Source organism: Loxodonta africana, chromosome 21 (assembly GCF_030014295.1).
Source record: "Loxodonta africana isolate mLoxAfr1 chromosome 21, mLoxAfr1.hap2, whole genome shotgun sequence".
NCBI lineage: Eukaryota > Metazoa > Chordata > Mammalia > Proboscidea > Elephantidae > Loxodonta > Loxodonta africana.
The window spans coordinates 8,795,472-8,810,704 of NC_087362.1; positions in this window are offsets into that span (position 1 = coordinate 8,795,472).

Genomic DNA, 15,233 nt, shown 5'->3' on the forward strand with positions numbered 1-15,233 from the left:
AAACTGAAATAAAAGAGATAACAACAGGATACTATGAAAAATTGTAGTCCAACAAATTTGAAAACCTAGAAGAAATGGGCAAATTTCTAGAAACACACTGCCTACCTAAACTAACACAAACTGAGGTCGAAAATCTGGACAGACCCGTAATAAGAGAGGAGATTCAAGAGGTCATAAAAACAATCCCAATAGCTACAAAAAAAAAGCCCTGGCCCACATGGCTTCACTAGAGAAATTTTACCAAGCATTCAAAGAAAAGCTCGCACCAGTACTACTCAAACTATTTCAGAGCATAGAAAAGGAAAAATATTCCCAAATTCATTCTACGAAGCCAGCAAAACACTGATACCAAAGCTGGGAAAAGATACCACAAAAAAGAAAATTACAGACTAATATAGACACAAAAATTTTCAACCAAATCCTAGCCAATAGAATCAACCAATTTATATATATATATATATATATATATATATATATATATATATATATATATATATATATATATATATAGGAAAACCTGGTGGCATAGTGGTTAAGTGCTATGGCTGCTAACCAAAAGGTCGGCAGTTCGAATCCACCAGGCACTCTTTGGAAACCCTGTGGGGCAGTTCTACTCTGTCCTGTAGGCTCGCTATGAGTCAAAATTGACTCGACGGCAATGGATTTGGTATATATATATATATATATATATATATATATATATATATATATACACCAAATATATAAGTGATCTGAGTTTGTGTTAGTTTAGGTAGGTAGTGTGTTTCTAGAAATTTGCCCATTTCTTCTAGGTTTTCAAATTTGTTGGACTACAATTTTTCGTAGTATCCTGTTGTTATCTCTTTTATTTCAGTTTGGTCTGTTGCAAGGTATCCTATCTCATTTCTTATTTGGGTTACTTACTTTCTCTCCTGTTTTTGTTTTGTCATTTTGGCCAGTGGTTTTATAGATTTTGATGATCTTATATAAGTGAGATTCATACCAGGTATGCAAGGATGATTCAACATTAGAAAATCAATCAGTGTAGTCCGCCACGTACACAAATAGAACAAAAGAAAAGAATCACATGATCATCTCAATTGACATAGAAAAGGCATTTGATAAAGTCCAACACTCATTCCTGATAAAAACTCTCAATAAAATAGGTAGAGAAGGAAAATCCCTCAACATAGTAATGGGCATCTATACAAAATCAAGAGAGACTGAAACTATTCCCTCTGAAAATAAGAATAAGAAAAGGATGCCCTTTATCACCACTCCTATTTAACTTTGAGCTGGAAGTCCTAGTTAGAGCAATAAGGCAAGAAAAAGAAATAAAGGGTATCCAAATTGGTAAGAAAGAAGCAGAACTACCCCTATTATTTGCGGGATAATATCCTCTATTCATAGAGGATCCCAAAGGTTCCACAAGAAAACTACTGGAACTAACAGAAAGATTCAACAGAGAAGCAGGGTATAAGATCAACATATAAAAATCATTTGGATTCCTATACACCAACAAAGACAACTTCAAAAATGAAATCAGGGAAACAATACCATTTATAATAGTCCCTAAAAAGATAAAATACTTAGGAATAAATCTAACCAGGGACGTAAAAAGACCCATAAAAGGGAACTACAAAACACTATTGCAAGAAACCAAAGGAGACCTACATTAATGAAAAAACATGCCATGCTTATGGATTAGAAGACTTAACATTGTGAAAAATGTCAAAGTGATCTACAGGTATAACGCAATCCCAGTCCATATATCAACAGCATTCTTTATTGAAATGAAAAAACTAATCAGCAATTTTATATGGAAAGGAATAAGGCCCCAGATAAGCAAATCAGTATTAAAGAAAAAGAACAGAGTAGGAAGCCTCAGACTGCCTGATCTCAGAACCAACTATATAGCCACATTACTGAAAACAGCCTGGTACTAGTACAATGACATAAGTGAACCCATGGAACAGAATAGAGAACACAAATATGAACCCATCCACCTACAGAGAGCTGATCTTTGACAAAGGACCATCTCTGTCAATTGGCATAAAATACGGTACTTCATAAAGAAAGTGTTCTACATCCTACTTTGGTGAGTAGTGCCTAGGGTCTTAAAAGCTTGTGAGTGGCCATGTAAAATATATCTATTGGCCCATCACATTCAGAGCAAAGGAGAACAACAACAACAAAAAAAAGACCCAAAGAAAAGTATCAGTCCAAAGCACTAAAAGACCACATGAGCCTCAGTCTCCACCAGTGTGAGCCAGGAAAACTGGATGGTGCCGGCTACCACCAATGACTACTCTGACAGGAATCGCAATAGAGCCCTGGACAGAGCAGGAGAAAGATGTAGAAACAAATTAAAATTCACAAAAAAAGACCAGACTTTCTGGTTTGACAGGACTCAGGGAACCCCCAAGAATATGAGCCCGGATGCCTTGCTAACTCAGAACTGAAGTCACTCCTGAAGCCCACCTTTTGGCCAAAGATTAGGCAGACCTATAAAACAAACAATAACACACATTAGGAATGTTTCTTAGTTCCGTCAAGTGTAGGAAGCCAAATGGGCAACACTTGACCAAAAGCAAAGAGGAGAAAGCAGGAAGGGACAGGAAAACTAGACCAATGGACGTGGAGAACCTGGGGTGGGTCTCGTTACTAGTCGAATTTTATTTTCAACCAAACCCAAATGCTTTTTACATTTAGTACAAGAATTTGAAATTTTTAATTTGTTCTCGTAAGAGTTGTAGCTGGTCTTCTGTTCCCTTTCATGCATTCTGGGCTTTATGCTTTCCCACTTCAGTTGCTCTTTGCTTTACGTGTCGCAAACTCAATGTATTATGCTTGATTTGTTTTTATCTTTTCCAGCGATTTTGAGGTATATAGTATGATTTAAATTTTGCTAGCATATTTTACAAAAGCATATATTTAACATGCATTATTAGTTAACAATATTCTAGCCTTAAACAGTGTTTTTACTTCTTTCATAAAATGAAAAAATTGATATACTATATATCTCTCTGCTCTCCTATTGCATTCAAAATGTGTTCTATAAAATAAAGGTGAAAGTTGTACATGCTTTTAAAAAAAGAAATATTTGATATTCTCTTTATTTGTATGATCTTCCTTCTGTAATCAGATATTGGTGTATTTTCTGAGTCACTCCACATATTAGAATATTTTTTCTATTGTCTTCTCACATAGATGGTAACTTAGCTATGAAAATTCATGCTGTCTTCTTTTCCCCTTTAAAATCTGTAGATACCATGTTACTGTTTTCATGAGTTAAATATTCCAAAAAATACAAGAAGCCAGTCTACATTTGTTTCTTTCACAGTTGTACTATCAAGCTAAATATTGCTTATGCTAAATTTTCCTTATTTCTTCTTCAGATTCCTCTGTTATTTGAAGATTAGCATTGTCATTGCTGTGCTCCACATCAGTGTATTATGGGAAAAGATTTTTAATTTTTGTAATATCAATTGTACATTATATTTTCTCTTTTTAATTTTACTACAGCCTCTCTGGTTTCCTTACACTGTCCATACCAAGTAGGAAACTGAACAGACGTATTCAAATACATCATAAGAGTCATTTGTCAGTATAATATATTTGGTTTACGTTAGTTTTTTTGTTTTGTTTATTAAATGTTATTTTGTGAAGCAGTTGGATTCTGGTTGAAATGCTGTCTCAGTTTACTAGTGCCACCTTAACAAATAATACAACGAGTGGGTGGGCAGCTTTAAAGAACAGAAATGTGTTTTCTTACAATTCTGGAGGCTAAAAGTCCAGATCAAGATCTCAGCCTTGTTTCTTCCGTCTGTGGACTTCTCCCCTGTCTCCTGGTATCTGACAGCAATCTGTGGTGTTTCTTTGCTTGTAGATTTGTCTTCCTGCACTATGTCCCCTCTGTGTGTGTCTCTGGGTCTATGCTGTTCTTTCCATAAGACACCATTTGAAAGTGATTAGGTCTGGGACCCACACTGCCCTGATATAGCCTCATTAACATAACAGAAGAAAACCTCTATTTCCAAACAGGGTTATGGTCACAGGTTCCAGGAATAGGACCTCAGCAAAACTCTATGGGGGACACAATTCAGTCAATAACACGTGCCCTTTGCGATATCATCAATTCCGTTCTTTCTTCATTCTGTCATACACTGCTATGCCAGTACACCCCACTGATAGAAGCTGAGGATTATGATATATTGTATCATGTGAGGTGCTGACACCTCAAATGTTTTAAACTGGTTTAAAGATAGAAAGAGCCCTCTGTGGCTCGTATTAATTATAACTTCAAAAACATATTTCACCTGTTCAAAATGTTAGATACCAGCCTACGACCATAATGGGAATAAGGCTGAATTTTCTTCCTACATGCTTCTAGGACATTAGCAGCTTTATTTCAGGGAAAAAGAAACAGAGAAAACTACCTTGTAAGGTTAGTGTGAGGATTAAACATCTTAATATAGATAAAGCACTTAGAACAGTGCCTGTCACAGAGTAAATATATGTGTTAGCTGTCTCTGCTAATTCCTCAAAAATTCTGTCCAGATCAATCCAATTACTTATTCATTTCTATCAGTAGATTGATCATTGGTCATAGTTTTTATTTGCCTTCATGTGTATCTATTTGCAGAGCTCTTGTGGCACAGTGCTTAAGAGCTCAGCTGCTAACCAAAAGGTAGGCAGTTCGAATATACCAGCCACTCCTTGGAGACCCTATGGGGCAGTTCTACCCTGTCTATAGGGTCACTATGAGTCAGAATTGACTTGATGGCAACAGGTTTGGTTTAGGTTGGTATCTATGTGCAATTAAGAGGGAAGCTGGGGAATGCTAACCAGACGAGGTAAGAAACTAGAAGTCAGAGAAATCCTTCGGTTACTCAGATGATGACAGCTATCCTCTAACTTACATTTCATCGAGAATATGTGTTTTCTTAATGCCGTTCCAAAGACTCCCTTAACTTTTTCCTGCCATTGGAGGGTGAGAAACTTGACAGCATACACCATGACTTATTCATCTTTGTATTTTTACAAAGATTTAATGCAATCCCTCACACAGTTTGGGTACTTCAATTTTTCATTGATTAGTGAATACATGAGTTATGAGAAGGTAAAATCTATATAACCATAATTGGGATTGTATTTTTCACCTAAAATATTTTAATCTGAAACTTGTAAAAAACAGATGGAAAGAAAATAATGCAATGAATTTGAATAAACTTGCGTAACTTTGATAGAACATAAAAGTAAATATTCAAGGTCTCTTCTTACATCCTTTTTTTAATGTTTTTAACAATCTTTTGTATGACATCCTTGATATCATCCAACAACTTTTCTGGTCTTCAGTCATTAGTGTTCAATGCATCAGATCTACTCTTGACATGTTTTCTATTCAGGTGGGATATACTCTTATGGACTTGTTTTAATTTCTTCAGGTTCAACTTGAACTTGCATATAAGCAATTGATGGTCTGTTCCACATGCAGCCCCTGGCCTTGTTCTGACTGATGATATTGAACTTCTGCATCATCTCTTTCCACAAATATATTCCTGTGTACTCCATCTGGCAAGGTCCGTGTGTGTAGTTGTTGTTTATGTTGTTGAAAAAAGGTATTTTCAATGAATAAGTCGTTGGTCTTCCAAAATTCTATCATGCAATCTCTGGCATCATTTCTGTCCCCAAGGCTACATTTCCCAACTACTGATCCTTCTTCTTTGTTTCTGATTTTCCCATTCTAATCATCCGCAATTATCAATGCATCTTCATGGCATGTTTGGTCAATTTCAGAGTACAGAAGTTGGTAAAGTCTTCAATTTCTTCATTTTTGGTATTAATGGTTGGTACATAAATTTGAATAATAGTCACATTACTTGGTCTTCCTTGTAGGCATATGGGTACTATCCTGTCACTGACAGCACTGTGCTTCAGGATAGATCTTGAAATGGTCTTTTTGATATGAATGCAATGTCTTTCCTCTTCAATTTTTCATTTCTGGCATAGAAAAACAATATGATTGTCCAATTCTAATGGCCAATACCAGTCCATTTCAGCTCACTAATGCCTAGGATATTGACCTTAAAGTGTTCAGGTTCATTTGTGACAACTTCCAATTTTTCTTGATTCAAAGTTCATATGGAGAAAGTAAAAGGTCATTAAAAAGAAAGAAAAGACCAAAATGGGTGTCAGAAATGTCTCTTGAATGTAGAGTAGATAAAGCAGAAGGCAGGAAAAATGAAGTAAAACAGCTGAACAGAAAATTTTAAAGAGTGGCTTGAGTAGACAAAGTAAAGTATTATAATGAAAAGTGCAAAGACCTGGAGTTAGAAAACCAAAAGAGAAGAACACACATGGCATTTCTAAAGCTGAAAGAACAAAAGAAAAAAATTGAGCCTAGAGTTGCGATACTGAAGGATTCTATGGGCAAAATATGAATGACACAAGAAAGAAGGTAGAAGGAATACACAGAGTCACTGTACCAAAAAGAATTGTTCGTTTTCAGGGATAGCATATGATTGAGAACCAAAGGTACTGAAGGAAGAGATACAGGAAGTACTGAAGTCATTCGTGAAAAATAAGACTCCAGGAATTGACAGAATATCAGCTGAGATGTTTCAACAATGGAGGCAACACTGGAAGAGCTCAGTAGTCTATGCCAAGAAATTTGGAAGACAGCTGTCTGGCCAACTGACTGGCGTTGATCCATATTTTTGCTTACTCCAAAGAAAGGTGACCCCATGAAATGTGGAAATTATCAAACAAGGTCCTTAAAACTACGTATGAGTAAAATTATGTTGAAAATAATTCAGAAATGATTGCAGTAGTACATTGACAGGGAACTGAAAGAAGTTCAAGCCGTATAAAGAAGAAAATGTGGAACAAAGGATATCATTGCTGATGTCAGATAGATCTTGGCTGAAAGCAGAGTATACCAGAAAGATATTTACCTGAGTTTTATTGACTATGCAAAGGCATTCCACTCCTGGATCATGACAAATTATGGTTAACACTGCAAATAATGGGAACACCAGAACACTTAATTGTGCTTATGTGGAACCTGTACATGGAGCTCTGGTGGCACAGTGCTTAAGAGCTAGGCTTCTAACCAAAAGGCAGGCAGTTTGAATCCACCAGCCACTCCTTGAAAACCTTATGGGGTGGGTCCACTTTGTCCTATAGGATACCTGTGAGTCAGAATCAACTCAACGATAATGGATTTTTTTCCTTGGAACTTGTACACAGACCAAGAGGCAGTTGTTTAAACAAAACAAGGGGATACGGCATGGTTTAAAATCAGGAAATGTGTGCATCAGGGTTGTATTCTTTCACTATACATATTCAATCTGTATGCTGAGCAAATAATCTGAGAAGCCGTACCATACGAAGAAGAAAACAGCATCAGGACTGGAGGAAAACTCATTAAAAACCTGCATTATGCAGATGACACAACATTGCTTGCTGGAAGTGAAGAGGATTTGAAGCACTTACTGATGAAGATCAAAGACTGCAGCCTTCAGTATGGGTTACACCTCAATGTAAAGAAAACAAAAATTCTCACAAATGGACCAATAAGCAACATCATAATAAATGGAGAAAATATTGAAGTTGTCATGGGTTTCATTTTACTCGGATCCACATTCGACTCCCATGGAAGCAGCAGTCAAGAGACCAAACGACGTATTTGCATTGGGCAAATCTGCTTCAAAAGACCCCTTTAAAGTATTAAATGGAAAAGATGTCACGTTGAAGACTAAAGTGCACCTGACCCAAGCTGTGGTATTTTCAATCACCTCATAGGCATGTGAAAATTAGAGCAATGAATAAGGAAGATCAAAGAAGAATTGAGGCCTATGAATTATGGTGTTGGTGAAGAATACTGAATGTGTAGTGGACTGCCAGAAGAACAAACAAATCTATCTTGAAAGAAATACAGCAAGAACACTCCTTAGAAGCAAGGATGGTGAGACTTCATCTCACGTACTTTGGACATATTACCAGGAGGGACCCAACCCTGGAGAAGGACATCGTGCTTGGTAAAGCAGAGGATCAGCAAAAAAAGAGGAAGACCCTCAATGAGATGGATTGACCCAGTGGCTGGAACAATGGGCTCAAACACAGCAACTATTGTGAGGATGGCACAGGATCGGGCAGTGTTTCCTTCTGTTATATATAAGGTCGTTTTGTGTGAGAAACCACATTACAGCACCTAATAACAAAAAAACAGAAAAGTAAATCCGAATAGCAAAAACATCTTTAAAGAGATTAAAAAGAAAAAAAAAAAGCATTAACTTTATATGGAAAGGGAAGAAGCCCCAGATAAGTAAAACAATATTGAAGAAGAATAATGTAGGAGAACTTGCACTACTGGACCTCAGAATCTACTATACACCTATGGCAGTCAAAACAGCCTGGTACTGGTACATCAATAGATACATTGACCAATGGAACCAGAATTGAGAACCCAGATGTAAACCTATCACTCTATAGACACCTGATCTTCCACAAGGGCCCAAAGTCCATCAAATGGGGAAAAGACAGTCTTTTTAGGAAATGGCTATGGCAAAACTGGATGTCCATCTACAAAAACATGAAACAGGACTCATATCTCACATCATATTAAAAGAAAAAAAAAACTAATTCAAAATGGATCAAAGATCTAAATATAAAGCCAAAACTATAACGTTCGTAGAAGAAAAATAAGATCAATGCTAGAGGCCCTAATACGTGGTATTAACAGTATACAAACCATAACCAACAACACACAAACTCCAGAAGATAAGCTAGATAACTGGGATCTTCTAAAAATGAAACACTTATGAAAATCAAAAGGCCTCATCAAAAGAGTAAAAAGAGAACCTACAGACTGGGAAAAAAATTTGCCTATTATAAATCAGACAAAGGTCTAATCTCTAAAATCTACATGATAATTCAACACCTCTACAACAAAAAGACGAATAATTGAATTAAAAAATGGGCAAAGGAAACGAGACACTTCACCAAAGAAGACATTCAAAAGGCCAAAAGACACGTGAAGAAATGCTTTCGATCACTAGCCATTAAAAGCAAATTAAAACCACATTGAGATACCATCTCACCCCAGCATTACTGGCATGAATCAAAAAAAAGGAATTAACAAATGTTGGAGAGGCTGTGGGGAGAGTGGAACTGTTATACACTGCTGGTGGGGATGCAAAGTGATACAAACATTTTGGAAAATGATATGGCGCTTCCTTTTGTTGTTGTTGTTAGGTACCGTTGACTAGATTCAGTCTCGTAGTGACCCTATGGACAGAAGAATGAAATACTGCCCAGTCCCACGCCATCCTCACAATAGCTGCTATGCTTGTGCCCTTTGCTGCAGCCACTGTGCCAATCCATCTTGTTGAGGGTCTTCTTCTTCCTTGCCGACCCTCCACTTTACCAAGCCTTTCTTCAGTGACTGATCCCTTCTGAAACATGTCCAAAGTATGTGAGAAGTACTCTTGCCATCCTTGCTTCTGAGGAGCATTCTGGTTGTACTTCCAAGACAGGTTTGTTTTTTTCTTTTAGCAGTCTGTGGAATATTCAACATTCTTCTCCAACACCACATTCAAAGGTGCCAATTCTTCTTCAGCCTCCCTTATTCATTGTCCAGTTTTCCCATGCATAAGAAACACCATGGTTTGGGTAAAGTGCACCTTAGTCCTCAAGGTGACATCTTTGCTTTTCATGGCACTTTCTTAGAAAGTTAGAAATAGAAATACCATGTGATCCAGCAATCCCACTCTAGGAATATATCCTAGAGAAATACAAGTCATCACATGAATACACATATGCACACCCGTGTTCATTGCAGCATTGTTTACAATAGCAAAAAGATGGAAAAAACCTAGATGCCCAACAACAGAGGAATGAACTATGGTACATACACACAATGGGGTGTTGCACAATTATGAAGGACATCAATGAATCTGTGAAGCATCTCACAACATGGATGAATCTGAAGGGCATTAGGCTGAGAAAAATAAGTCAATCACAAAAGGACAAATATTATATGAGACCACTACTGTAAAACTCCTGAAAAGGCTTACACACAAAAAGAAAAAAATCTTTGATGGTTACAAGGGTGGGGAGAGGTGGGGATGGAAAACTATTAAACAGACAATAGAAAAGCGGTAACTTTGGTGAAGGGGAGGACAGTACGTAATACTGGGAAGCCAGCACAACTTGTACAAGGTGAGGTCATGGAAGCTCCACAGGCACTTCCAAATTCCCTGAGGGACCACATTGCTGGGCTGAGGGCTGTGGGGACCATGGTCTTGGGGAACATCTAGCTCAATTGGCATAACATAGTTTATGAAGAAAATGTTCTACATTCTGCTTTGGGGAGTAGCATCTGGGGTCGTAAAAGCCTGTGAGCAGCCATCTAAGATACTCCACTGGTCTCACCCCTTCTGGAGAAAGGGAGAAGTAAGAAAACTGAAGATATAGGGAAAGGATTAGTCCAAAGGACTAATGGACCACATCTACCATGGCCTCCACAGACTGAGTCAAGTACAATAAGATGGTGCGCAGCTACCACCACTGGCTGCGATGACAGAGATCACAGTAGAGAGTCCTGGACAGAGCTGGAGAAAAACAAAACAAAATTCTAAGTCACAAAAAAAGTCCAGATTTACTGGCTTGACAGAGACTAAAGAAACCCTGAGACTATGGCCTCCGGACACCGTTTTAGCTCAGTAATGAAGTCATTCCTGAGGTTCTCCCTTCAGCCAGAGATTAGACAGGCCCATAAAACAAAACAAGACTAAAGGGGCACACCAGGCCAGGGGCAAGGACTAGAAGGCAGGGTGGGACATGAAAGCTAGTAATACGGAACGCAAGGTCAAGAAGGGAGAGTAGTGACATGTATTCATCATTTAAGGTTAAATTCATTTTCAAAGAACAGGTTCCTTTTTAATGTTATATGTTCAACCTCGCTAAATATAAATTTAAAAAACAAATGTTGAAAGTTTTATTACATATAAAATTGGCAAAGATTTAAAATGATAATAGCTAAGGCCAGCAAAAAATCCTTGAGTGGTATCAACTATGAGGAGGCTTGGCTGCTAGCCAAATGGTTGACAGTTGGAGTCCACCTACCGGCACCTCAGAGGAAAGGCCTGGCAATCTACTTTGGAAAAATCAGCCATTGACAACCCTACAGAGCGCAGCTCTTCTCGGACACACATGGGGTCACCATGAGTAGTTATTTTTATTACTAATTCCACTAAAAACTTATTCTAGGTACAATGGTGTGTAGACAAAGATACATGTGCAAAGGCATTTTTACAGAATTATGTACAATATCAAAAAAAGGAATTTTAGGTAAATATGTCTTTCATATAATAGAGCAGAACCCGGTACTTAAAATAATACTTTTTAAATATTTAATGATAATAAAAAAGGTTCATGGAAATACGTTAAATAATAATGAAAGGCAAAACAGCATCTGCAGTATTATACAAGTTTTGTATATAAAAATGTATAAATATACAAATGTTCACAATAAGTAAATGCAAATAAAAATAGTCTGAATAAGTGTACAGAAAATCCAAAGAGATTATTTATGGCATGATTGCATGTTATTTTTCTCTTCTATATAATTCTGTGAGTTTTCCAAATTTTCTACAATTAGTATGTTAGTTTTATCATAATAAAATACAATCTTATGGCACAAGTAGTACGTGGATTAATTGCTAAGAAATATGTAAAATGGTTTATATATTTGATAAAAATTATATGAAATATATTTGTCTTTGGCAAATGATTTATATTAAATGGAGAGTATTGTTTTTCAAATTGCATCTCACAATGATTTTCTATTTTCCTTTAATAATTATGTTTCTATAACCCTTCTCATTTATTTACTTATTCAATCATTTAGTTTTATTAGTATGGGTCTTGGATATTTTATTCTTAGACACATAATCCATTACTATCACAATTTATTTTGCTGCTCAAATTGTTCAGCTTTGGCCAATAGGAGTTTTCTCTGGTTGCTGCTGTGTTCTGTTGGCATGCCCCCATTCTTTTTTTTTTTTTCTTTAGCAATTCTTTACATTCTAGGTCAATCAGATTCTCTAGGCTCATCTTCTATATTTCGTGCCCCAGCCCTAGGATAAGCCATTTTTCTAAGGACACTTGATTCCTTTTATTTCAGGATGGTATTTGGAAATCAAGATCTATTTTTGTTTGTTTTATATAAAGAAAAACATATACATATATTTGAAAAAGAGAAAGTCACTCAACCAGATGAATTGACACTGTGGCTACAACAATGGGCTCAAACATAGCAATGATTGTGGGGAGGATGCATGTGGTGCAGGACCCGGGCAATGTCTCGTTCTGCTGTGCACAGGGTCACTTTGAGCTGGAACCAACTCAAAAGCACCTATATATATATATATATATATATAATTTTAGAGATCTTGAAGTAGCTGTTCTTGTCGTTACTTGGGCATCACTGCTTCTAGAGACATCACCATAGATGAACACTCTAATTAGTGGTCAAAACTTTAACGAGGAATAGGATAGTTTCAAGTCCTCAATATATCTCCTTCCAAATAGATATTAAATATTGTGGTAGTTTTAACTTATATCCACAAAATTTTTATATCCCTCCAGGGAGTGAGGTTTAATGCTCTTCAGCTGAACTTAGAAACTTCCTTCTAATTTTTAAAGTATGGGAAGAGGAGGAAGTTTTATAGTGAAGAAAACTGGCAGAGACTTTCTTAACCAAGTGATCAAGGTGAAATCATCAATAATAAGTCACTTTGATATTTCTGATACGAGGCTATGGTATTCTTCTCCCAAATCCCTAACCCCAGTCTAGTTGTGAGATACTATAAGACAACCCAAAATGAAGAATATTAGATATAAATATCTAATCAGTACTCTTCAAAAGTATCAATGTCATAAAATATAAGAAAGGCCAAGAAACTTTCAGAACTTGGAAGAGACTAAGGGATATGAAGACTGAATGCAATGTGGTATCCCTGACTGGAACCTGGAACAGGAAAAGAGTACTAGTGGAAAACCAATGATATCCAAGTAACATTGAGAGTTTTTTAAATAGCATTCTACCTATGCTACTTTCTTCATTTTGATAAATGTGCCATGGTTATATAAGACGTAACCATTAGAATTATCTAGGTAAGGGGTATATGAGAATTCTTTAGAGAGTTCTTTAGAGAAGCAGAACAGTAATAAAGAGAGAGAGGGAGAGAGACAGTGAATAGTGGGGGAGTTCTGACAAAATGTCTGTTTATAGTCTTTTATAGTCTTTAGACAGAATGCACCCTAGGGAAAATTCCTTTCTTTTTTTTTCCTCTTAAGGTCTTCAACTGATTGGATGAGGCCCACGAACATTATGGAGGGTAGTGTTCTTTGTTCAAGGCCTACCAATTTGATCACATGTAACTACTTTGTACCAGCATCTACACCTGGGTCTGCCCAAACAACTGGACACCTTAGCCTAATGAAGCTGACACATAAAATTAACCATTGCAACTATCTTTGCAACTCTTCTCTAAAATTATTTCGAAATAAAATGTGCAAAGCTAGGATATGTTTCCAATATACACAAGTTTCAGTTAACACGATCCCATTCAAAGCAAAAACTCCCTGATGTGGGTGTATATGTGTGTACATCCTATCACAGAGCGTAGATGCCTATCACAATGAATCAATGGAAGCTAAAATTATGATTTTGCTAATAACAATATGTATTATTATTATCATTTTGGAGTTTTGGAGTTGTATTTTATTGGAAGTTGATGCTGGAAGGAAGAATTTGCATTTAATATCATAGGCAGTATGGAATCATTAAAACTTGTGAGAATAGACTGATAGAGCTTCTGGGCATGCAGATGGGTAACCATATATAGTCATGTTATCTAACGGAAATGAAAATCATTGATCTATGTTTGTGCAGTCCAACTTAGAAGAGGAAAAGAAACTAAATACTGTTTTATAGGAAGAATGCCTTTCTGGAATACTGAAGTATCCTTTGTGTGTGGCTCTGGGACCAGAGTTCTGTCTTTGGTTTCTCTTTAATCCCTGTGATGGCTAATTCAGTATCCTTTATATTGAAGGCTCTCAGTAAAGTCCTCACTGACTGAATGCTTTCTGTGATTCTTTTATCCCACCTCTGATTCCTTGCATTCCATTCAACCACCAATGAAGAACAGGTGAAAAATTGATACAGCTCTTCTGAAATCTCTGTTGAGTTAGCTGTTCAGCTATATTTTAAAAGGGAATGTGTATCTGTCAGAACGGGAGAAAGGAGAAAATATTTTTCATTTGAAGAGTCTGTGTCCATTTGACTGATTCTAGTCAAATGGAAGAAAGTCTGCAGTTATTCTGACTTCAAATGGCAGGCCTTGCAGGAATTTCTCCTGAAAGCTATGGGGCACAGCATTTCTCCTTCCCCAAAGAATTATGGAATTTTATTGGCACTTCTAAGAAGCCTTCATTGGTAGTGCTCTACCTAACACATTGGTCTCCTAAACCTGGCTAAACAATCCGCGTCACTTAGAAAATAAGGACAACATAAAAGTTTCAATGTTTATGTAACCAAGAAAGTTTATCTTGTTCTGATTAAATAGGCTTGGGCAAACTGTACATGGAAGCCAAAGTAAAACTCAATAGTTATTAATGTTTAACCTTTTTTTTTTTTTTTTTTGTATCTTTGTCAAGGTAAGCTAGGAGTCTATTAAGCAACTACTTAAATTTGTTGCAAAATTATTTAGCTTATAGCATTAATCTAGAATAAAGCTTGAGTAATGTACCTATGAAAAAGTTTACATTAAATTCTTCATTAGACCAACCTCGAATTCTTATAAAAAGACCAGACTTGATGGTCTGAGTGAGACTAGAGGGACCCTGGAGGTCATGGTCCCTGGACCTTCTGTTAGCCCAAGAATGGAACCATTTCTGAAGCTAAATCTTCAGACAAGGGTTGGACTGGACTACAAGACAGAAAATGATACTGGTGAGGAATGAGCTTCTTGTCTCAAGTAGACACATGAGACTATGTGGGCAGCTCCTGTCTGGAGATGAGAAGGCTGAGGGGGACAGAAGCTGGCCAAATGGACGTGGGGAATACAGGGTTAAGAGGAGAAGTGTGCTGTGGCATTAGGGGGAGAGCAGCCAGGAGTACATAGGAAGATGTGTATAAGTTTTTTCTATGAGAGACTGACCTGATTTGTAAACTTTCACTTAAA